At 49.2% G+C, this 26,210-nt stretch overlaps 1 protein-coding gene across 2 annotated transcripts in view; it reads right to left on the reverse strand.

The window, feature by feature from the left end:
* Nucleotides 1-26,210, reverse strand: part of LOC119975074 (rho guanine nucleotide exchange factor 1-like) — a 97,897-nt gene that overhangs the window by 67,803 nt on the left and 3,884 nt on the right. Inside the window, exon 1 of one of the 2 annotated variants that reach the window (XM_038814577.1) lies at nt 22,405-22,535. The exons of the other annotated variant lie outside the window; for it this stretch is intronic. The gene's annotated coding sequence lies outside the window, so the exon portion shown is untranslated. Of the gene's footprint in view, nt 1-22,404; nt 22,536-26,210 lie in introns of those variants that run through there. 2 annotated transcript variants of the gene reach the window in all.

The raw sequence follows: 26,210 nt of genomic DNA on the forward strand, positions 1-26,210 counted from the left end.
GCATCAATGGTCGTGCCACCAGCTGCCTGCACCCGAGCTAGGGAATTCCCTCCCTAAACCTCTCCACGTCTCTTTCCACCCAGGACGCTCCTTAAAACCAACCTTGTTGACAGCTTTTGGGCAGCTGCCCTCACACCCCATATGCTTCAGGATCAAATTTGATCTCACTGAGGGCCCTGTGAAGCTCTGGCGGATATTTCAGAATGTTAAAGGTACTTTATGACTGCAAGGTGTTGCTAAGAAAGATTTAATGGATGACTGGAAATATACAGGTGACGTTTGTCCACTGTGGTGGGTCAACATTTATATCCCAACTAATCAATCCGGTCATTTTGTTCATTGCTCTCTCTTGGGTGTGGCTCTACATGGATTGGCGGCCTCCTGGCTGCCAACATGATAGTGACTACACTTCAACCGCAGTGAACCACTTTGAGACGTTCTGAGCAAGTGGAAGATATTCCCTCGACACTGTCCCCATCAAACACTCCCAGGACAGGTACAGACAGGGTTAGATACAGAGTAAAGCTCCCTCTAGAAACAGAGTAAAGCTCCCTCTACACTCTCCCCACCAAACACTCCTAGGACAGGTAGAGCACGGGGTTAGATGCAGAATAAAGATCCCTCTGCACTGTCCCCATGAAATATTGCTGTGACAGGTACAGTACTGTCAAGAATCTACAATGTAGATAGATGTTAACAGACCCTCTGCACAGACCATCCAGGGAGCAGTGATCTCAGGCTGAAGCAAGCCAATGACATGCAAGAATGTCTCAGCTTCACTTTGCTCTGACGGAGTGGGAAGGAATCTCAGTGTAAACGGAGTTAGGAGAGAGAGTGGACAGCACGGCAGTGAAATGCAGAGCAAAGACTCTTGAAACAACAGCATCGACCAACAGTCACAGGAAGGCTGAACAGAAGACAGAGGTTGATTGCCAGGGGAAATTCGAAATACGGAGGCGTCAGCATGAGAAAAAGCAGCCCCAGCCAACTGCATGGCTGCGCATTTAAATTTAGCTCTCGACCCTTCAAAGCAAGGCATCAAACTGTGTTTTGGAATGGTCCAAGCTATGGGGGCACAGGAACAGAGAGATCCCGGGATTCACTTACGTAAGGCTCCAATGGTGGCAGTACAGTTAGAGAATGCTGTTAAAATGGCAAATGTGATCCAGGAATCGGTAAATAGAGACACCAGAGTACCACAAAAAAGCTTTTAAAAATCAGTGGTTTTGCCCGGCTGGAGGGACACGTCCGACTCTGGGCCCCGCACTTTAGGATGGAGGTCAAGGCCTCGGAGACAGGCGTGAGAGATTTCCCAGAATGCTCCCAGGGATGAGGGAGTTCAGATATTGTGGAGAGGCTGGGATTGTTCTCCTTGAAGCAGAGAAGGTTCAGGGGGGAGAGATTTAATCGAGGCATTCAAACATCCTGAGGGGGTTTGGATATAGTCAACATCGAGAAAATATTTCCAATTGGCAGAAGGGTCAGTAACCAGAGCAACGAAGATCGAAGAGAATCGGACAAAGGACTCAATTGAACCTGCCCTCCATCACACTCGCAGGCAGCACACTGTGCATCCTAAAGCTCCATCAAACCACCTCTCAACACTCGCTCCTCTCTGAAGTGGGCAACCCGAGTTACCGGAATCCACCCACTCACTTCAGAGCTATATTTGCAAACAGTTTGGCACATTCCCCAAAAGTAAGATCAGGAGGAGATTTAGCTGAGGCATGAAAGATCATGGAGGGATTTTGATAGATTGAACAAGGAGAAACCATTTGTGGTTGGTGAGAAGGTCAGGAACCAGAGGGAAACAGATCGAAGTGAAATTGGTAAAAGAACTGGGGGACAGGAGGGGCGTGGAGAAAGAACTGGGGGACAGGAGGGGCGTGGAGAAAGAACTGGGGGACAGGAGGGGCGGTGCCTGAAAGAGCCACAGAATCATACAATTTACAGTGCAAAAGGAAGCCATTTGGCCCATCAAGTCTGCACCGGCCCTTGGAAAGAGCACCCTACCCAAGCCCACACCTCCACCCTATCCCCGTAACCCAGTAGCCCCACCCAACCTTTTTGAACACTAAAGGCCATTTAGCATGGCGAATCCACCTAACCTGCACATCTTTGGACTGTGGGAAGAAACCAGAGCACCCGGAGGAAATCAACACAGGGGAAACCCTTGGCAGCAGATTCTTTTTTTTTTTATAAATTTAGATTACCCAATTATTTTTTCCAATTAAGGGGCAATTTTAGCGTGGCCAATCAACCTACTCTGCACATTTTTGGGTTGTGGGGGCGAAACCCACGCAGACACGGGGAGAATGTGCAAACTCCACACAGACAGTGACCCAGAGCCGGGATCGAACCTGGGACCTCAGCGCTGTGAGGCGGTTGTGCTAACCACTTGGCCACCGTGCTGCCCTTTGGCAGCAGATTCAATCAGAATTTTCAAAAAGGGGGTAAAATCAGGAAAATACTTAGGAACGTGGGTCAGGAGTAGGCCCTTCAGCCCATAGAGCCTGCTCCGCTGTTCAATATGATCATGGCTGATCAGACATTTCAATGCCTTTTACACCCACTATCACCATAACCCTTTACATCATTGATAATCAGAAATCTATCAATCTCTCCTTTAAATTCTCTCAATGGCTGAGTTTCCACAGACCTCGGAGGTAGAAAATTCCAAAGATTCACCACCCTCTGAGCAAAGAAACTTATCCTCATGGTCCAAAGTGGCATCCTCCTCATTTTGAAAAATTCCTCCTCATTTTCAAAAATTCCCCCTGGTTCCAGACTCCCCAGCCAAGGGGATGATCTTACCTGCATCTACTCTGTCGATTCCTTCGTATTTTGTAGGTTTCTCATTCTTCTAAACTCTAGAAAATACAGGATCAGTTTTCCCAATCTCTCTTCATAAGACAGTCCCGCAAGTCTGGTGAACTTTCGTTAACACTCCCTTCTACGTAAATAATATCCTTTCTGATTAAAGAGGTCAAAACTGCACACAGTATTCCAGGTGTGGTCTAACCAAGGAAAAGGAAAAAGGTGAGATAGAGCTGGTGGGGAGGCAAAGGGGAGTAGGAAACTAAATGAATCGATTTTTCAAACAGCCGACATCGGAGTCATGGGCAGAATTGCCTCCTAAACATTCAATGATCCAGGACAAGCCGTGGAGCAAAGATAGAACATTGAGCGGCTTGTGGGCTGGGATGGGGCCTTTCCCGGGGAGCTGATCCTGTTCACTGCTTCCTATAAATTCTGGGGTCCTCAGCCCCTGCTTTGGAACCTGATGCACCTTTCATTTCACCGAATCAGAGAGATGTCAGGAGTCAAAATGGCTGCCAAGCTGTCCCACTCGAGGCTTCACCGATATCAATAAATGTCTCTGGACACTTCCTCCCTTACAAGTTTCAGCTGCCAAAGCTATTACATAAGGAGCCAAGGGCCAGCGTCCGCACAAATAATATCAGCTCAGAATACTTCCCTCTCCACCGTGGGACTAGGCAGGGATGCCCTCTGTCCCCCCTGCAGTTTGCAATCACGATTGAGCCATTCGCCATCACATTAAAATGTTCGGGGTATGGGGAGGGATAGTGTGGGAGAGGGGGGCTTAGAGCATAGGGTGTCCTTATATACCAATGACTTGTTATTATACGTATCGGAACCAAGTGTGTCAATAGGGGGAATAGTGGAACTGCTTTGGGTGTTTAGGTCTTTCTCAGGGTACAAATTAAATCTAGATAAGAGTGAATATTTTGTGGTGTCTCGGCCAGGGGTGGGATTGCTATTCTGTAAGACAGGGACTCACTTTAGATACCTGGGGGTGCAGGTTGCTCGGGATTGGGGGGGGGGGGGGGGGGGGGGGGGGGGTGAAAGCGGATCTGGCAAGGTGAGATGGTCTCCCTCTGTCACTCGCGGGTCAGGTGCAGGCGGTTTAAATGAACGTGGGGCTGCGATTCCTGTTTATTTTCCAATGCCTGCCGATTTTCCTGCCAAAGGCTTTTTTTTTTTAAAGAGAGATTGAAGGGATGATTACCTCGTTCATATGGGGAGGGAAGGTGGCCAGAATTAAAAAGGTGCTACTACAGCAAGGAAGGCAGGCAAGGGGTTTGGGTATTCCGAAGCTGATGTATTATTACTGGGCGGCGAATGTGGAGAAGGTACGGAGCTGGGTCAGAGGGGTTGACTCCCAATGGGTCAGAATGGAGGAGAATTTGGCTTGGCGGTCAAGATTGATGGCACTAGCGACAGCGCCGCTTCCGATAGACCCGAGGAGATACTCGGGGAGTCCGGTAGTAATAGCTTAGTTGAGAATTTGGAGGCAGTTTCGACAGCACTTTGGGTTGGGGGCAGGGTCAAGGGATATGTCGATTCAGGGGAACCATAGATTTGAGCCAGGGAAGTGGGATGGAAATTTGCGGAGATGGGAAGAGAAAGGAATTAGGACACTAAAAGATTTGTTTCTTGGGGTCGTTTTGCGGGAATGAAGGAGCTAGGCGCTAAGTATGGGCTGGAGCAGAGGGAAATATTTAGATACATGCACATTCGAGACTTTGCCAGAAAGGAGATACAGGGCTTCCCGGTGGAGCCAGCCTCCACATTGCTGGAGGAGGTGCTGAAGACAGGGGGACTGGAGAAGGGGGTAGTATCAGTGGTTTACGGGGCTATTTTGGAGGAGGAGAAGGCGCCGCGAAAAGGGATCAAGGCAAAGTGGGAGGAAGAGTTGGGAGAAGGTATGGAGGAGGGGTTCTGGTGTGAGGGGCTCCGGAGTGTGAACACCTCCACCTCGTGCACGAGGTTGGGGCTGATACAGCTGAAGGTGGTATACAGAGTACACCTTACAAGAGCGAGGATGAGCCGGCTCTTTGAGGGGGTAGAAGACAGGCTGGAAATCAACCTCTCCACCCTGTGCCCTGGCGTGGCGGGGTACTTGCTGGAATTATTGACGCTTGAAAAGGTCAAATTTGAACTAAGGGGAAGGATGGGGGTTCTACAATTCATTGACGTTATTCATTGTGCACTTTTGAGAATTGGATCATCTCGAACATTAGTGGGGATGTGGCTGGGTGGGTTGGGGGGAGGGGGAGCGGTGTGTGTTAATGGTGACGATGGGTGATTCCGAATTCCTTTTTGTCATTTGTTTATGTTAACATGCGGGCTAATGTTTAGGGGTTTGGTGGGAGGATGGGATCGTTGTTATTGACATGGGGATTGACATTACATTCGTTCTGATTATTGTTTATTGTTGGGTGTAAATTTGAGAGAAAATGTGAAAAAGGAGAATAACATTTTTAAAAATAAGTTCCAGCTGCCACATTTTGTAATGGTCCGACTTTGGAAATGAACAGCAACGGCGAGGCTAACGGTACTCCAAGTTCATACTCTGCCCCTGCACTTTTAGGAAGGAATTCAGAGCCTTGGGGAGGACGACCTGAGGGAGATTTACCCAAACGGTTCCAGGAACGAGAGACGTCACGTGGAGGAGGCTCAAAACACTGGGGATGTTCTCCTCTGGAAAAGGTTAAAGGGGAGATCTGGCAGCGGCTCTGAAAATTCAAACGGGCTTTGAACAGTGATGGGCAAGCTAAGCCTATCAGTGGGCCACCTAGGTGGCGCTCCTTCACCTCAGGAGGCCACAGGATGGAAAGAAAACCCATAGATAAGGTTAAATACATTTCATACACGAGTTACAGAAATAGCTTAATCACATACTAATAGAACTATCAACTTCAAACAGTGTAAACAAAATGAATATTCATATTTCGGACAGAGTACACATGGCTTCCACAGGCAACGTTGCGAGTAATCAGTTTCCTCCTCACTTCACTTGCCCTTGATTCACATGCATATTGCTTCAGTCATACCGGTAGTAAACAAAACTACCTGCACGTGGGCAACAGGCAGCGGAAGTCTTGTGGCCACACTCAAGAGCTCTGATGGGTACAGGTTGCCCACCACTGGCTTTGACAAAGCAAATGAGGAGGAACGGTTGTACAAAAGCTTGAAAAGGCAACATTTCGCAGGGCTAGAGGGGAAAGAGCTGGGAAGAATTGTACAGCTATTCCAAACAGCAAGCACTGCTACGAGACGGGAGGCACGGTGGTGCAGTGGTTAGCACTGCTGCATCTCAGTGCTGTGGACCGGGATTCAATCCCGTCCCTGAGTCACTGTCAGTATGGAGTTTGCACATTCTCCTCGTGTCTGCATGGGTCTCACCCCCCATAACCCAAAGATGTGCAGGGTAGGTGAATTGGCCATGCCAAATTGCCCCTGAATTCGAAAAAAGATGAATTGGATACTTTAAATTTTTTTTTTTAAAAAGCACAACCAAATGGCTTATTTATGGGAGCCGCAATTCTGAGATTCTAAGTCGGGTAACAAGTTCCAGCGTCCTTCACTGCGCGGTTAAACAGAAAAATCAGAAGGCCCATGGTGCCCTGCTCCTTCCGATTCGGCACTACATCTGTCCCACATCCAAAGCCTTTAAATCACAAGGGACACTGGGAAGTTGCTGCCCTTACATACGATCGATAACCACTACATTAGGGCTTGCCCATTCAAATCGAACAGCACGATAAGTCTCAAATACTGCCAAACCAATCTCGCTGGCAATGAAACATTAAGAAGTGTGCAGCCACATGCCGTCAGATTTCAATTATTGATTTCAAAACAATGAAAGATTTAAATGTTGGCTTGCACACTTTCTTTCCATCTCCATCCCATTTTCCTTTCCCTGATTTCACTTCACTTTTCTACCGGACTTGATGCCGATTTAAATATTCTGATTCAGACTTTGCACTGCTCCCCAATGACTCTGGAGTCTGATTGCTTAAAGTTGCTCGACCTGTTTACATGGGTCTCACAGAACATAAGGAACCTGCAATGCCATTTCTTCACCGCTGACAGCGAAATCAGGCCCATAATTAAATCCAATGTAAAAGGATCACGCGGCAATGAAAACATTCTGCCCCAATGGAGATGCCATTTATTCGAGCAAGGACCCAGACATACAAGATGAGCTGCTGCCCTGGAATTCCCTTTCTAAACCACTCCACTTGCCTAACTCTCTCTCTTTAAGAAGCTCCTTAAAATCCACCCCTCCAACCAAGCTTTTGGTTAACTGTCCTAATATCACCTTATGTATCTCGGAATCACCCTTTGTCCAATTATGCTCCTGTCAACTGCCAGGAGGGATTTTTATGATGTTGTGGGCACTATCTAAATGCAAGATGCCTTCCATGCCCATTGGGTACCATGGGAACTGGGGTGCTTAACAGTGCCTTTATAATAACATTTGGACTGAACGGTTTAAATTCCCTTTGTGATTGTTTTGTTTTTTTAAATAAATTTAGAGTACCCAATTCATTTTTTCCAATTAAGGGCCAATTTAGCATTGCCAATCCACCTACCCTGTATATCTTTGGGTTGTGGCGACGAACCCCAGGCAAACACGGAGAAAATGTGCTAATTCCACATGGCAGTGACCCAGAGCTGGGGTCGAACCTGGGACCTTGGCGCCGTGAGGCAGCAGTGCTAATAACTGTGCCACTGTGCTGCCCCTGGTTGATTTTTCTTTATGCAGTTTTGATTTAAGGGGTTCCTCTATTGATTCATCCCTTAGTTTGTTTAAGTTAGTTCAAGTGGTTATACTCAGCAAGGATACAAATGCAAGATCCACAAACCGCAAAGCCTTAAGCTGCAGCAGAGGCCCCGGGAAATCTATATTTTTCTTGCGCAGAATGGGCTTTGTACTCGGTAATTTTGAGGCAATCTCCTGAAATGAGTAAGATTCTTGGGAAAGTGTGACAAGGTAGGTGCTGAAAGAGCGTCTTCCCCGCTGTCTGATGTTTGCAAAGTCCGGGGCCATGTTTTTGGGATAAGGGGTCGGCCATTTTAGACTTGGAGGGTTGTGAATCTTTGGAATTCGCCACCCAGACAGCTCTGGCTCCTCAGTCGATGAGTATTTTCAAGGTCACGGCCAACAGATTTTCTGACACTTTAGGAATGAAGAAATCAAGCAGCATGGTGGCACAGTGGTTAACACTGCTGTCTCATGGCACCGAGGTCCTGGGTCACTGTCTCTGTGGAGTTTGCACATTCTCCCCATGTTTGCATGGGTTTCAGCCCCACAACACAAAAGATGTGCAGGGTAAATAGATTGGCCATGCTAAATTGCCTCTTCATTGGAAAAAATGAATTGGGTACTCTAAATTTATTTTTAAAAAAGGAATGAAGAAATTAGGAGATAGTGACGTCGAGGTAGAAGAGCAACAACGAACTTACTGACTGCCGACAATACTCAAGGGGCTGAATGGTCCAACTCTGGTGGCAAAGCCGAAGGCTGTGTCAAGGGTGCAGTCGCATGTGGAGGAATTAGAGGCAGAGAGATTAGCAGTGGATGAAACCAGTTCAGATTTGCGTTCCTGTCAAGGCACAAGTAAGACAGGGTTGGCGGAGGCTGTCATTTCCTCTAATTTTACTTAGCTGCGAACGGCTGGGAAATGGCCCAGTGTGCTCCCTTTACAGACTGCTGGTCAGGGAGGCGCACATGGGAAAGGGTTGCCTCCAATCTGGTAGGTGTGACTGGGCAATTAAACATGTCCCAGCATCTCTCTCACGCACAGGGACACGGTGTTGACCGGCACTGCCATCAACGTGCAGCACTAAGCACAGCAAGGCCCATCTATCCATCAGGCCATGCATCGGCGACGGTGAACAGTTTTGGTTCCTTAAATATCGATGCTTCGGCCCGGGGCCGGCTCTCGGCCCGCCGGCCCGGGGCCGGCTCTCGGCCCGCCGGCCCGGGGCCGGCTCTCGGCCCGCCGGCCCGGGGCCGGCTCTCGGCCCGCCGGCCCGGGGCCGGCTCTCGGCCCGCCGCCCCGGGGCCGGCTCTCGGCCCGCCGCCCCGGGGCCGGCTCTCGGCCCGCCGCCCCGGGGCCGGCTCTCGGCCCGCCGCCCCGGGGCCGGCTCTCGGCCCGCCGCCCCGGGGCCGGCTCTCGGCCCGCCGCCCCGGGGCCGGCTCTCGGCCCGCCGCCCCGGGGCCGGCTCTCGGCCCGCCGCCCCGGGGCCGGCTCTCGGCCCGCCGCCCCGGGGCCGGCTCTCGGCCCGCCGCCCCGGGGCCGGCTCTCGGCCCGCCGCCCCGGGGCCGGCTCTCGGCCCGCCGCCCCGGGGCCGGCTCTCGGCCCGCCGCCCCGGGGCCGGCTCTCGGCCCGCCGCCCCGGGGCCGGCTCTCGGCCCGCCGCCCCGGGGCCGACTCTCGGCCCGCCGCCCCGGGGCCGACTCTCGGCCCGCCGCCCCGGGGCCGACTCTCGGCCCGCCGCCCCGGGGCCGACTCTCGGCCCGCCGCCCCGGGGCCGACTCTCGGCCCGCCGCCCCGGGGCCGACTCTCGGCCCGCCGCCCCGGGGCCGACTCTCCGATAGAGCAGCCTTCTGAATACTGCATGGGAGTGTTGGGATTATGGCCTCAAATCTCTGGAGGGGGGCCCAAACCCACAATGTTCTGACTCAGAGGTGAGAGAACTGCCCTCAGAGACACAGCCGATGCCGGGCGGCGTTATCTCTGCTCGGTTGCTTGGTGTGGGGGTTGGGGTCCTTGAGCCCTGCCTACCCCTGGTGGGTCGAGCTCATTTTGAACACTAGAACAAGGACAAAGAACAAAGAAAAGTACAGCACAGGAACAGGCCCTTCGGCCCTCCAAGCCTGTGTCGACCAGGCTACCTGTCTAAACTAAAATCGTCCACACTTCCTGGGTCCGTATCCCTCTATTCCCATCCTATTCATGTATTTGTCAAGATGCCCCTTAAACGTCACTATCGTCCCTGCTTCCACCACCTCCTCCAGCAGCGAGTTCCAGGCACCCACTACCCTCTGTGTAAAAAAACTTGCCTCGTACATCTCCTCTAAACCTTGCCCCTCGCACTAACTCGAGTACCAGCTCACTGTCACATCTTGGGAGACCTGTGACCCAGCCAGTTTGTGCAACACTGTCTGATGGCCTGAGGGGCAAGTTGATTACTCAGGATTTGGCTGATTTCCCCCGGGAGCCTTGTGGTAATGGTGCGTCAAGCACTTCATCTGCAAATGGGGCCTTGATTGAGCCCTACCCTCAGGAGATTGCCAACCTACTAACTGCTCAACAATTATGCTCCCTGCCTCGGCTGACTTCTCCTCTGTCTCTCTAGCACTTGCCCTGTACCAACTGCCTGTTCCATGGGAATCAAGAGGCCCTGCCGGTGAACTGCTTGGGCCTTTGACCGTCTCATTCTGCAGAGTGCCTCCTGTCCTACACCTCCTCCACCACAGGCTCAGTGTACAGCTCAGCTACACACAGCAGACTCCAGTCATATGTTTAGTAACAGATTAGACTTTTTCTCTTCCCTTCTCACGGCACCCGCCCCAGCTCTTTGTGGCGATTTCTAATTGCGGTTCAGTGCCCGGGGCACCTGCTGACCTCTGAAGCGGCCAGTCTGCCAAGTGAAGATGGGACCACGTGTCAGGTGGGGTTATGTGATCGGGTGGGGCACGTCCAAGGCTCAGCCTAATCTTGTTTCCTGATGACAGCACACTCACAAGTTCACATGCGGTTGAAACACAAACATGCACATGCAACAGACAGGTGCATATGCGGAGACACGGCAGCAAACACAAAGATGCACAAACCCGGAACCAGACATACACAAATGCACCCACAAACATGCGCCTCCCCTGCACCCACACAAACGCGCACCCTCTCCTGCACCCACACAAAGGCATCAACAAAACTTGGCAGACCCTCCCTATTGCCCCACCCCACGGGCCCCCCACCACTTCCTCAGCCAGTCCAGACAGGAAAAGCTTTTGCAAGTAATTAATTAGGAGGTTGAATGAGAGGGAGTGTCACTGATCTGGGTCAGATAGGAGCCACCGTCACGCTCAGCCCACCTTCTCCCACAATGGCAGACTTAAAAAGAGCAGCACAGCTCATTCACGCCAAAGCCAGAAGCAGAGCTGACGTCATAAAGCCACCAAGTCTCATCTTCCATCCAGAGGACGTTGACTGTAAGGAAAGCCTCAAAAGACTCAGACCTGCAGAGGCAGCTTCCGGCACCTTTTGCAGAGCCCCATGTGCGGTGACTAAAAAATTCAACGGGCTGACTACATGCAGAAAACAGCAGCAGCTTGTATTTATGAATCGCCTGGGAGGTGGAGACTGCCCCCAAGGTGTTGACACATAAATCAGACAGAAAATTGACCATAGATCCACATAAAAGCAGCAGATTTCAGAGGATAACATGTGCTCACAGGTATTATACAGTGACAGACCTGTCTCCACCAGTACTGTACCCCCGTGTTATACAGTGACAGACTGGTACCACCAGTGCTATATCCCAGTGTTGTACAGTGACAGATCAGTACAACCAATCCTATATCCCAGTGTTATACAAAGTCTTCCAACACTAGAGATGGTGGAGGGTGAATGTAATGCGATATAAATCCAAGGGCCAGGTTGAGGCCATACACAGGATCTGCTCAGACGAGGAGAAGCGTAACAGACATCTACAGACGCTGAAAGATGCCCTCGTACGAATAGGATATGGCGCTCAACTCATCGATCGACAGGTCCAACATACCACAGCAAAAAATATATATATATATATCACCGACCTCCTCAGAAGACAAACACGGGACACAACCAACAGAGTAACCTTCGTCGTCCAGTACGTCCCCGGAGTGGAGAAACTACAACATATTCTTCGCAGTCTTCAACACGTCATCGATGAAGACGAACATCTTGCCACGGTCATCTCCACGCCCCCGCTACCTGCCTTCAACCGCGCAACCTCAAACAAACCATTGTTTGCAGCAAACTACCCAGCCTTCAGAACAGCGGCCACGACACTGGGTACCACCATTACACGTAAGAACACCACCTATCAGGTACGTGGTGCATACTCGTGTGACTCGGCCAATGTCGTCTTCCTCATACATTGCAGGAGAGGATGTCCCGAAGCCTAGTACATTGGCGAGACCATGCAAACGCTGCGACAATGGATGAACGGACATGCGTGACAATCGCCAGGCAGGAATGTTCCCTTCCAGTCGGGGAACACTTCAGCAGTAAAAGGCATTCAGCCTGGATACAGAACTGGTTCGGTCACAGAAGGCAAAGGGTGTTTTTCTGAATGGAAGGTTGTGACTAATGGTGTTCTACAGGGATCGGTGCTTGGGCCTCTGTTATTGAGTGTACGCAAACGATTTGGAGGAAAATGTAGCTGGTCTGGTTAGTAAGTTTGCGGATGACACCAAGGTTGGTGGAGTGGCAGATGATGTTGAGGATTGTCAGAAGATACAGCAAGACATAGTTAGGTTGGAGATTTGGGCAGAGAAATGGCAAATGGAGTTTAATCCAGACAAATGGGAAGAAATGCATTTTGGTAGGTCTAACATAGAGGGGAAATATACCATAAATGGTAAAACTGTGAGGAATATAAAAAGTCAGAGAGATCTGGGCGCGCAGGTTCACAGATCTTTGAAGGTGGCAACACAAGTGGACAAGGTAGTCAAGAAAGCATACGGAATGCTTGCCTTCATTGGACGGGGCATAGAGTATAAAAACTGGCAAGTCATGCTACAGTTGTATAGAACCTTGGTAAGGCCGTCCTTGGAAAATTGCTCACAATTCTGGTCACCACACTACCAGAAGGATGTGGAGGCTTTGGAGAGGGTGCAGAGGAGCTTTACCAGAATGTTGCCTGGTCTGGAGGATGTTAGCTATGCGGAGAGACTGAATAGACTCGGAGTGTTTTCATTAGAAAGAGAGAGGTTGAGGGGTGACCTGATAGAGGTCTACAAGATTATGAGGGGCATGGGATGGGCAGGCACTCTTTCCCGGGGTGGAGGGATCAATCACCAGGGGCATAGGTTTAAGATCCATGAGGCAAAGTTTAGAGGAGATGTGCGAGGCAGAATTTTTACGCAGAAGGTGGCGAGTGCCTGGAACTCGTTGCCAGGGGAGGTTGTGGAAGGAGATACATTAACGGTGTTCAGAAGACATCTTGACAAACACATGAATAGGATGAGTATAGAGGGATACGGCACAAGGAAGTGCTGAGGGTTTTGGCAAAGGTTGGTATCATGACCGGTACAGGCTTGGAGGGCCAAAGGGCCTGTTCCTGTGCTGTATTGTTCTTTGATATTCGGGTAAGTGTTCTCCAAGGCGGCCTTCAGGACGCGCGACAATGCAGAATTGCCGAGCAGAAACTTATAGCCAAGTTCCGCACACATGAGTACGGCCTCAACCAAGACCTTGGATTCATGTCGTATTGCACGCACCCTCCACCATCTGGCCTGGGCTTGCAAAATCCTACCAACTATCCTGGCTTGAGACAATTCACACCTCTTTGACCTGAGGTTGCCCCTCTCTCTGGATCTGTAAAGACTTAATTACCTGCAAAGACTCGCATTCGAAATATCGTATTGCATCTTTGACTTTGTCTATATGTATGTTTCTGGAACATACCTCTTCATTCACCTGAGGAAGGAGCTGTGTTCCAAAAGCTAGTGTTTGAAACAAACCTGTTGGACTTTAACCTGGTGTTGTAAGACTTCTTACTGTGCTTACCCCAGTCCAAAGCCAACGTCTCCACATCGTGTTTATACAGTGACAGACCTGTACCCACCAGTACTATATCCAGTGTTATACAGTGACAGACCTTTCCCCACCAGTACTATACCCAGTGTTATACAGGGACAGGCTTGTCCCCACCAGTACTGTACCCTGTTATACAATGACAGACTCCACACCAGTACTGTACACCAATGTTACACAATGACAGACTCCACACCAATACTGTACCCCAGTGTTATACAGTGAAAAACCTGTACCACCAGTACTGTATCAGTGCTATACAGTGAAACAACTGTGAAACCTGTACCGACCAGGACTATATCCCAGTGTTATAGTGACAGACCTGTACCCCGTACTGCAGGGGTGGGCAAACTTTTCCGTGCAAGGGCCACATTCAGAAATTCACAATTCACAAAGGGCCGCATAGTATATTAAGTAAAATAATTACTTCACCCGGTTATGATTCTGGGCGCCTCATATAGAACATAGTACAGCACAGAACAGGCCCTTCGGCCCTCGACGTTGTGCCGAGCAATGATCACCCTACTCAAGTCAACGTATCCACCCTATACCAGTAAGTAACCCAACAGCCCCCCCCCCCATTAACCTTAAAAAAAATAAAAAATAAAAAAAATTAAAAAAAAATTAAAAAAATTTTTTTTTTTTTATTTAAATGACTTGGTGGGCCGCAGAAATACCTTTGGCGGGCCGCATGCGGCCCGCGGGCCGTAATTTGCCCACCCCTGCCGTACTGTATCCCAGTGTTATACAGAGACAGATCTGTACCCATGATTCAGAACAGATCTGGAAAATCCCCCCTCATCCTTCCTCTTCCACAAGGAAAACTGCCCCAACCTCTCCAATCTTTTTGCCGAGCTGGAGTTCCTCCTCCTGGGAACTGTTCTCGTGAACCTTTTCTACACTTTCACTCTCGCCAATGCCTTCACATCTTGGCAAATCTGCGGTGTCAAGGGCAGAATTCAAAGCTCCAGGTAAGGCCAAACCACTGACTCGGGAGATTTCACAGAGCTTCCTTGCTTTCGGCCTATTAATAAAACTCAGGATACCATTTGCTGTATTACCGCGCTCTCAATCTGTCCTGCACCTTCAATAATTTATGTACTGACGCGTCCCAGGTCATTAAGCCCCTGCACCCCTTTTTCGCACCCTCTAATTTTATATTGTGTCTCTGCATTCTTTCCAGTAAAGTGAATCACTTCACATTTCGCTTCAGGGAATGTCATCCTACAGAATCATAGAATCCCTGCAGTGGAGGAGACCATTCGGCCCATCGAGTCTGCACCGAATCTAAATTGGGGAAAGGCTAACAAAGTATAACAAAATTCGGCAGGAGCTAGGGAATGTGGATTGGGAGCAGCTGTTTAAGGGTAAATCCACATTTGAAATGTGGGAGTCTTTTAAGGAAAGGTTGATTAGAGTGCAGGACAGACATGTTCTTGTGAAAATGAGGGCTAGAAATGGCAATATTAGGGTACCATGGATGACGGGTGGAATTGTGAGACTAGCTAAGATGAAAAAGGAAGCATTCATAAGATCTAGGATCTAGGCGACCCTATCCCAGGTTTCTGAGGGAAGCGAGGGCCTTAACAGATATCTTTGCAGCATCCTTGAGCACGGGCGAGGTCCCGGAGGACTGGAGAATTGCTAATGTTGTCCCTTTGTTTAAGAAGAGTAGCAGGGATAATCCAGGGAATTATAGACCTGTGAGCTTGATGTCAGTGGTAGGCAAACTGTTGGAGAAGATACTGAGGGATAGGATCTATTCACATTTGGAAGAAAATAGACTTATCAGTGATAGGCAGCATTGTTTTGTGCAGGGAAGGTCATGTCTTACAAACCTAATAGAATTATTTGAGGAAGTAACAAATTTAATTGATGAGGGAAGGGCTGTAGATGTCATATACATGGACTTCAGTAAGGCGTTTGATAAAGTTTCCCATGGCAGGTTGATGGAAAAAGTGAAGTCTCATTGGGTTCAGCGTGTACTGGCTAGATGGATAAAAAAAACTGGCTGGGCACCAGGAGACAGAGAGTAGTGGTGGAAGGGAGTGTCTCAAAATGGAGAACGGTGATCCGTGCTCGGACCACTGTTGTTTGCGATATCAAAATGATCTGGACGAAGGTATAGGTGGTCTGATTAGCAAGTTTGCAGATGATACTAAGATTGGTGGAGTTGCAGATAGCGAGGAGGACTGTCAGAGAATACAGCAAAATATAGATCGATTGGAGAGTTGGGCAGAGAAACGGCAGATGGAGTTCAATCCAGGCAAATGCGAGGTGATGCATTTTGGAAGATCCATTTTGGAAGATCCATTTCAAGAGCGGACGAGACGGTGAATGTAAGAGTCCTGGGGAAAATTGATGTACAGAGAGATCTGGGTGTTCAGGTCCATTGCACCCTGAAGGGGCAACGCAGGTCGATAGAGTGGTCAAGAAGGCATACAGCATGCTTGCCTTCATCGGACAGGATACTGAGTACAAGAGTCGGCAGGTCATGTTAGTTGTATAGGACTTAGGTTAGGCCACATTTGGAATATTACGTGCAGTTCTGGTCACCACATTACCAGAAGGATGTGGATGCTTTAGAGAGGGTGCAGAGGAGGTTCACCAGGGTGTTGCCTGGTATGGAGGGTGCTAGCTATGAAGAAAGGTTGAGTAGATTAGGATTGTTTTAGTTGGAAAGACAGAGGTTGAGGGGGGACCTGATTGAGGTCTAAAAATTAGGAGGTATGGACAGGGTAGATAGCAACAAGCTTTTTCCAAGAGTGGGGGTGTCAATTACAAGGGGTCACGATTTCAAGGTGAAAGGGGGAAAGTTTAAGGGAGATGTACGTGGAAAAAATTTTTTACGCAGAGGGTGGTGGGTGCCTGGAACGCTTTGCCAGCGGAGGTGGTAGAGGCGGGCACGATATCATCATTTAAGATGCATCTAGACAGATATATGAATGGACAGGGAATAGAGGGAAGTAGATCCTTGGAAAATAGGTGACAGGTTTAGATAAAGGATCTGGATTGGCGCAGGCTAAGGGGGGCCGAAGGGCCTGTTCCTGTGCTGTAATTTTCTTTGTTCTTTGAACCTTTCAAATAGCACCCCACCCAGGCCCACTTCCCTGCCCTATCCACACAACCCCACCTAACCTTTGGATACAGGGACAATTTTATCACGGCCAACCCACCTAACCCTCACATTTCTGGACTGTGGGAGTAAACCAAGCACCTGAAGGAAACCCACTCTGACACAGGAGAAAGCACAAACTCCACACAGTCACCCAAGGTCGGAATTGAATCCTGGTGCCTGGCGCCGTAATGCAGCAGTGCTAACCCACTGTGCCACCATGCCGCCCCCAACAGGTTTTTCAGCGCATTTATTTTGTCTCCTTTCAATGCAATATGACCACACAATATGGCCGCCTACACCTATCCGAGGAAAAGTCCAGTGACATCATCGCTGCAGCCCGAAGCCTGGAACTCAAAGAATAGCAGGGATAGGGAGGGAAAGATTCGCAGTCAATTTAATTAATATGGAATCCATTTATTGGAGACTTGTGGCAGCCTCACTCCACATGAGGTAAGAGTTTAGAAACACTCACCAACGTGACCACAGTAAACTAACCACGTGGAAATGATATTTGTTTTCGGGATGGCACAGTGGTTAGCACAGCTGTCTCAGCGCCATGGACCCAGATTCAATTCCGACCTCGGGTAACTGTCTGTGTGGAGTTTGCACTTTCTCCCCATAATACCAGAACCAAAAAAGAACAAGGTAGCCTGCCTCAATGACTACCGAACGGTGGTCCTGACGTCTGTTATCATGAACCCTAGTCATGAGATGGATCAACGCCAGCCTCCCAGACAGTTTCTATCCATTGCAGTTCGCCTATCACGCAACCGATCCACAGCAGATGTTATCTCCCTGGCTCTACAATCAACATTCGAACACCTCAACAACAAGTACACCTACGTGAGACTGCAGTTCATGGACTACAGCTCCGCCTTCAACACCATTATCCCGACACGACTAATAACCAAACTCTGCAATCTTGGACTTGACCCATCCCTTGACTTCCTCACCAACAGACCACAATCTGTCAGGATAGGCAACAGCACCTCCTCCACAACAGTCCTCAATACATGGGCCCCGCAAGGATATGTGCCCAGTCCTCTACTGTACTCCCTATGCACACACGATTGTGCGGCGAGATTCAACTCCAATTCAATCTACAAGTTTGCGGATGATACGATTGTGGTGGGTCGTATCTCAAACAACGACGATTCAGACTACAGAAGGGAGATAGATCACTTGGTTGCATGGTGTACCAAAAACAACCTCTCTCTAAATCCACCCCCCACCCATCTGCATCAATGGCTCCGACATGGAGATGGTCGATAGCTTTAAGGTCCTGGGCATCACCAACCGTCTGTCCTGGTCCACTCACGTTGATGCAACAGTCAAGAAAGCCCAAAAACATCTCTACTTTTTACGGAAGCTAAAGAAATTCAGCACGACTGCATCGACTCTCACAAACTTCTCCAGATGTGCCATCGAGAGCATCCTATCCGGCTGCATCACAGCCTGATATGGCAACTGCCCGGTCCAAGATCGCAAGAAACTGCAGAGTGTGGTGAACTCAGCCCAACGCATCACACAAGCTTGCCATCCTCAAATTGATTCTGTCTACACCTCCCACTGCCTCAGGAAGGCAGACAGCATTATCAGAGACCGCTCACTCCCAGGCTTTGCCTTCTTACTGACCCTTCCATCAGGCAGAAGATACAGAAGTCTGAAGACCCGCATATCCAGACATAGGAACAGCTTCCTCCCCACAGATACCAGACTCTCAACGACTCTCCCTCGGACTGATCTGTTCCCTGTGAGAACACTATTCAGAACACTGTATGCTGCTCTTGCTCATGTATTTGCTTTGTTTGGCCCCTTGTTCTGCACTTTAACCAATCACTGCTTGTCGATGTACCATTTGTCAATATCTTCTGTCGATTATTCTTTTTTTGGCTACTATGTACATACTATGTCCGTTCCCCTGGCCGCAGAAAAATACTTTTCATTGTACTTCAGCGCATGTGACAAATGAAATCAAAAACTTTGCGTGGGTTTCCTCCAGGTGCTCCGGTTTCCTCTCAAAGTCCAAAACTGTGCAGGTTAGGTGCGTTTCTCATGTTTAAATATCCTTTATTGTCCAGGGATGTGCAGGTTAGATTACAGGAACACGGATGGGTGGAACACTCTTTCGAAAGGTCCGCGCAGACACAATGAACCGAATGGCCTCCTTCTGCACTGTAGGAATTGTATGATTTTAGGAAGCATTCATCACCGTCAGACCAGGATGGAAACACTCTTCTCCTGTTGCCAACCGTGAGCGCGCATGTGCCCTTCTGCATATTAAACCCTGCCCCATAAATATGGCAGGTGTTTATTTGCGGCTGTTATCAGTGTTGCGTATGCACACCATTGGCAGCACAGGCTTTTGATAAAAAAGCAAAATTGACAGGACTTTGGGAAGCAGAGCACGAGACTTGGCTGGAGATGAAGTGAGAAGTGTGAGAGAATGCATTTACCCAAGACAAGCAAAGAAAGGGAAGACCCGACAGAAGACAGGGTACTGAGGGCAGAGGAACGTTGCAAGTTCTCACTCACACGAGCATCCATCCTGATGGGAGCAGGTGAGGGAAACCAGCCAGTCAAGGTGACTGACAGGACGCTTTGTGATGAAAAGATGGCAGAGCCGAAATGTCGACTCAGTTTCTCACTCCCACTGACACTGCTGTAGCTGCTGAGCATTTCCCAGAATCGAAGTGCAGAGAGGTCGTGTCTTGCACGCTACGAATAAAACACTAGTCAGCCTGCAGCCAGCGTAATGCACACACAGCTCTGCTCACCACATTACAGGAAGGATGCGGGCACACTTAAAGAAGAGGGTAGAAGAGGCGATTTACAGAAAGATGCAGCCAAGACTGCAGCTCTGGCGGAAATTAGTCCCGAAAGACATGCTTGTTAGTTGAATTGGACATTCTGAATTCTCCCTCAGTGTACCTGAACAGGCAGCGGAGAGTGGCGACTAGGGGATTTTCACAGTAACTTCATGGAAGTGTTAATGTAAGCCCACTTGTGACATAAAGATTATTATTACTATGGGGGTTGTGGAGACGGTGGAGGGAGATTTTCTTCAACTTTGTTAAATGATGAGGGCCGAGATAGAGTGGACAGAAAGGACCTATTCCGCTTAAAGGGAAGAGGGCAACATACAGGGGATCACAGATTTCAAGTAAATTGGTCCAAAGATTAAAGGGAGGTTGAGGGTGGTGGGGATCTGGAACTCATTGCCTGAAAGAGGCAAAAGAAACCCCCCCACCCTGCCATTTCCTGGGACAGGGAGCCTTGGAGAGAGTGCAGAAGATGTTTACAAGAATGATTTCAGGGATGTGAAACTTCAGTTATGAGGATAGGTTAGGGAGGTTCGGACTGTTCTCCTCGGAGAGAAGAAACCTAAGAGGAGATTTGGTAGAGGTGCTCAAAATCATGAGGGGGCTGGACAGAGTCGATGGGGAGAAACTGTTCCTACTGGTAAAAGGATCGGGAACAAGAGGATTCAGATTTAAAGTGATTTGCAAAAGAAGCAAATACGATGCGAGTGAAAACACTTTAACACAGCGAGTGGTTGGGGTCTTGAACGTACTGTCTGGAAGTGCGGTGGAAGCAGATTCAATCGAGACATTCAAGAGGACATTAGATGATTATTTGAATAGAAACAATATTTAGGGTGGGGGGGGGGGAAGGACAGAGGAATGGCACTAAGTCATAGATTTTACAGTGCAAAAGGAAGCCATTCAACCCATTGAGTCTGCACCGGCCCTTGGAAAAAGCACCCTACTTAAGCCCATGCCTCCACACTATCCCCATAACCCAGTAACTCCACCTAACCTTTTTTTGGACACAGAGCAATTTATCATGGCCAATCCACCTGACCTGCACATCTTTGGACTGTGGGAGAAAACCCACGCAGACATGGGGAGAACGTGCAGACTCCGCAGAAGCGAACCTGGGACTGTGGAGTTGTGAAGCAACTGTGCTAGCCACTGTCCTACCGTGCCGCCCACGGTGCATGGTTTTCGATTGGAGAGCCGGTGAAGACACGATGGGCTGAATGGCTTCCTTCTGTGCCGTGACAATTCTGTGATTCTGTATTTGAAATGGACTTAGAGATGCAGTGGGAGTGCCTTAATCGAGAGAGCGACAGGCCAAAGTCTGGAAAACGGGACTGGGCTCAATTTCTCAGCCGGCACAGACACAATCGGCAGAATGGCCTCTTTCTAACAAAGTTAACCAAGCAGACTGGCAAGAGGATAACCCCACCCAACCGACCCCCAAATGGAGTGGAGGACTGGACAAGTGGTGGAACGGAGGGGCTGTGGTTCCACTACTGGTGAGAGGATGTTTATGCAGTTGACACGCTGAGATGGTGTGGGAATTTCCCATTATAAAGAGCGGCTGGGGAGGGGGAGAGAAGAGAATATCAACAGAGGAGAAGAGGTAAAAGCAGGTACTAAACCACACAATAGTTCATTAGCAGCCCAAAACATTAAAACGGTGAAAACTCTGTTCTGCTTTCACAGAACAAGAACTAATCTGGTAACAACTCGAACCCGAGACATAACCAGAGACTTACTAAAAGAGATGTACTGTGTATTAGTTGATAACCGAGGAGCGCCGAGTGCCCCAGGACAATGAACAGCACCCGGTTTGGTATAGAGTAAAGTTCCCTCTACATTGTGCCCATCAAATACTCCCAGGACAGGTACTACACGGGGTTAGGTACAGAGTTAAGCTCTTTTTACACTGTGCCCTCAAACACTCCCAGGACAGATACAGCACAGGTCTGATCTCCAGGTAACCGTTCTCCAAGTCGAACTTCAGGATGCGCGACAACACAAAATCGCCAAGCAGAAACTTACAGCCAAGTTACGCACACAGGAGTACGGCCTCAACGGGGACCTTGGATTCATGTCGTATTGCATTCATCCCCCACCATCTGGCCTGGGCTTGTGAAATCCTACCAACTGTCCTGGCTTGAGACAATTCACACCTCTTTAACCTGGGGTTACCCCTATCTCTGGATCTGTAAAGACTTAATTGCTAGCATTCAAAGCATTGTCTTGCATATTTGACTTTGTCTATACATATGTTTCTGGAACCTACCACTTCATTCACCAGAGGAATGAGCAGTGCTCCAAAAGCTAGAGATTCAAAACAAACCTGTTGGACTTTAACCGGGTGTTGTAAGACTTGTTACTGAGCACATGGTTGGGTACAGAGTTAAGCTCCGCTGTCCCCATCAAACACTTCCAGGAATAAGGTTGCTAAGCATGATTAAATATATTCCTGGAGGTTTCTTCAAATGACTTGCTTCCAGAGCTCCTGCCATTACTTGGCCAACTTATCCAACCTTGTGACACACTGCCTTCTCACACCCATTGAAAAGCAAAAAGTGCTCATTACACAATCGAATGACGTTTGACAGTCAGCGACAGGGATCCAAACGTTTTATCACAGTTTCAACTTTTTTTAAAAACATATATGTATCAAGAAGAAATGTTCATGAAAAATGAAACTTTTTCTCATGTCCTTTGGACACAGCAAGGCCGCAACACTGTTCCCAGGACTGGTCAGGAATGTCCAACCTCTCTCTCCCCCCCGCAAATCCCCACCGTCTCTCCCCTGTTCCCAACCATCTCCAAAATCCCAACCCTCCCCCCGCAGTCCGTCTCACCTGGATCCACTTCTTTCAGCTCCTTCTTGGGGACGAACCGTCCCTTAATCACTTCCCCAGGTCCGCCCGAAACACAGGCCCCCGCGCCAGCAGTCGGCGCATTGTTCCGCCCCCTCTCTCTCTCTGTGCTGGTGTCTCTCTCTCTCTGTGCTGGTCTCTCTCTCTCTCTCTCTGTGCTGGTCTCTCTCTCTCTCTCTGTGCTGGTCTCTCTCTCTCTGTGCTGGTCTCTCTCTCTCTCTCTTTGTGCTGGTCTCTCTCTCTCTCTCTCTGTGCTGGTCTCTCTCTCTCTCTGTGCTGGTCTCTCTCTCTGTGCTGGTCTCTCTCTCTCTCTCTCTCTGTGCTGGTCTCTCTCTCTCTCTGTGCTGGTCTCTCTCTCTGTGCTGGTCTCTCTCTCTCTGTGCTGGTCTCTCTCACTCTCTCTGTGCTGGTCTCTCTCTCTCTCTCTGTGCTGGTCTCTCTCACTGTGCTGGTCTCTCTCTCTCTCTCTGTGCTGGTCTCTCTCTCTCTCTGTGCTGGTCTCTCTCTCTCTGTGCTGTTCCCTCTCTCTCTCTGTGCTGGTCTATCTCTCTCTCTCTGTGCTGGTCTCTCTCACTCTCTCTCTCTGTGCTGGTCTCTCTCTCTCTCTGTGCTGGTCTATCTCTCTCTCTCTGTGCTGTTCCCTCTCTCTCTCTCTCTGTGTGCTGTTCCCTCTCTCTCTCTCTCTCTCTGTGCTGTTCCCTCTCTCTCTCTGTGCTGTTCCCTCTCTCTCTCTGTGCTGGTCTCTCTCTCTCTCTCTGTGCTGGTCTCTCTCTCTCTCTCTGTGTTGGTCTCTCTCTCTCTCTCTCTCTGTGCTGGTCTCTCCCTCTCTCTCTCTGTGCTGGCCTCTCTCTCTCTCTGTGCTGGTCTCTCTCTGCTGGCTGGTCTCTCTCTGCTTTTTTCTCTCTGCTGGTCTCGCACTGTGATTGTCTCCTCTCTGCTGGTCTCTCCCTCTCTGCCAGTCTTTCACTCTCTGCTGGATTTGACAGTGAGAGTATCTCAGACTGGATTTGACATTGACATGATCTCAGACTGGATTTGACATTGACACGATCTCAGACTGGATTTGGCATTGACACAATCTTAGACTGGATTTGACATTGACACAATCTCAGATTGGATTTGACATTGAAACAATCTCAGACTGGATTTGACATTGACATGATCTCAGACTGGAATTGACATTGACACAATCTCAGACTGGATTTGACATTGACACAACCTTAGATTGGATTTGACACTGAGAGGAACTCAGACTGGATTTGACATTGACACAATCTTAGATTGGATTTGACATTGACACAATCTCAGATTGGATTTGACATTGACACATTCTCAGACTGGATTTGACATTGATACAATCTCAGACTGGATTTGACATTGACACGATCTCAGACTGGATTTGACATTGACACGATCTCAGACTGGATTTGACATTGACACAATCTCAGACTGGATTTGACATTGACACAATCTCAGACTGGATTTGACATTGATACAATCTCAGACTGGATTTAACATTGGGAGGAACTCAGGCTGGATTTGACATTGAGAGGAACTCAGATTGGATCTAACACTGGCAGAGTCTCCAGCAGGAATATTGGGGAATCTCAGATTGGATCTAATAAGCGGAATCCAGCACTGGATATAACATTGAATGGGTTTTTGCCTCATAACAGATTCCAAACCGACCACGGCTCAGGGCCCAGCTGAGATCACACCACAGCCTGAACCTGAGTTGCTGCAGATGGACTTCCAGTGAGATTAACTGCGCTAACACACAACCTGTCTTTCTCCTCGGAACAAAGCTGTCATTTCCTGTTTATTGTTGTAGAGTACTGTGCCATTTTACAGACAGTTTGAGTGTTGAGGCAACTTGACTTCTTCCCCCTGCTCCCCCGCCACTCAAAACTACCCTCTGGGGTAGAGAATCCCAAATATTCACCACCCAGTGAGTACAGACATTTCTCCCCATCTCAGCCCCAGAGCTCGATAGTTTCTTGATTCACAAGGGGTGGGGGTGGGGGGGGGGGGGGGGGGGCGGTTTGAAAGATTCTCGGGGGTGAGGCAGGAATGTGAGGTTGAGGTTACAATCAGATCAGCCATGACCTTATTGAATGGTGGAACAGGCGCGAGGGGCCGAGTGGCCTCCTCCTGCTCCTCATTCATAAATCTGTACATCCTAAATGATCAGTCCCTTATCCTGATACTTTGCTCCCCCATCTTTGCGATTTCCCAACCAATCTCTCAACAGCACCCAATCAAACACCTTCAGAATCTGGTATTCTATGAGTTCGCCTCTCGCTCTTCTAAAACCGAGGTAATATAGGCCCAATTTCCTAAGCCTCTCATCGTGGGACCTATAGTGAACTTTTGCTGTGCCGCCTCTAATGTTAGTATATTAGGGATGGCACCCGTGATTAAATATATTCCTGGTGATTTTATCACAAGACCTGCCCTCCCCCACTCTCCAGCCATTAGTCAGATGACACATCCATTCTTGTGATTTGATAGGGTGGCATAGTAGCACAGTGGTTAGCACTGTTGCTTCACAGCACCAGGGTCCCAGGTTCGATTCCTGCAGATCTAGTCAGAGACGCAGATACAGACTCATGCAGACCTCGACAGCGTCAGGGACTCAGACACAAACTCACAGACCTAGACAGAGTCAGAGGCACAGTCACAGACAGCAACACAGATGCAGACACGTACAACCTAGACAGTATCACAGACACAGACTCACACAACCTAGAAAGAGTGGAAGACACAGATACCAACACAGGTGCAGACCCCAACCCAGCCACCAAAAGAGATGCAGACCCAGACACGGACATCAACACAGATCCAAACCCAGACACCAACACAGATGCAGATCCAAACACAGAGAGCAACACAGACTCAAACACAAACCCCAACACAAACCCAGACACAGACCAACACAGATGCAGATCCAAACACAGACACCAACACAGACCCAGGCACAGACCCAAGCCCTGGTACCAACACAGATGCAGATCCAAACACCAACACAGACACAGAGACACAAACATCAACACCGATGCAGACCCCGATACTGACACCAACACAGACGTAATACAGACTCCGGCAGAGCCACAGACACCAACACGCTTGCAGATACAGACTCACACAGACATAATCATAGATCATAGAATTTACAGTGCAGAAGGAGGCTATTCGACCCATCGAGTCTGCACCGGCTCTTGGAAAGAGCAACCTACCCAAGGTCAACACCACCACCACCCTATCCCCATAACCCAGTAACCCCACCCAACACTAAGGGCAATTTTGGACACTAAGGGCAATTTATCATGGCCAATCTACCCAACCTGCACATCTTTGGACTGTGGGAGGAAACCAGAGCACCCGGAGGAAATCCACGCACACACGGGGAGGATGTGCAGACTACGCACAGACAGTGACCCAAGCCAGAATCGAACCTGGGACCCTGGAGCTGTGAAGCAATTGTGCTATCCACAATGCTACCACGCAGCCCTACACATCATACACACAGACATAGACCCAGACATAGACACAATCACGGGCACACAGATATGCACACATTTGCACACACAGACACTGTGGTGAATCACAATCCTAGTAATTCACACTGTGTTATATTGTATGTGTTGTGTCTCTGTAAACTCGGTATACGAGCAGTTGCGCGGCTCTGCCCATAGGGGGAAATGAGGAGTTTGTACTTGGCTCCGCCCATGGTTCTGCCCATTGCTCCTCCCACTAACTGGAAGTATAAAGATCTGCAGTTGTGAGCC

Source organism: Scyliorhinus canicula, chromosome 12 (genome assembly GCF_902713615.1).
Source record: "Scyliorhinus canicula chromosome 12, sScyCan1.1, whole genome shotgun sequence".
Classification (NCBI taxonomy): domain Eukaryota; kingdom Metazoa; phylum Chordata; class Chondrichthyes; order Carcharhiniformes; family Scyliorhinidae; genus Scyliorhinus; species Scyliorhinus canicula.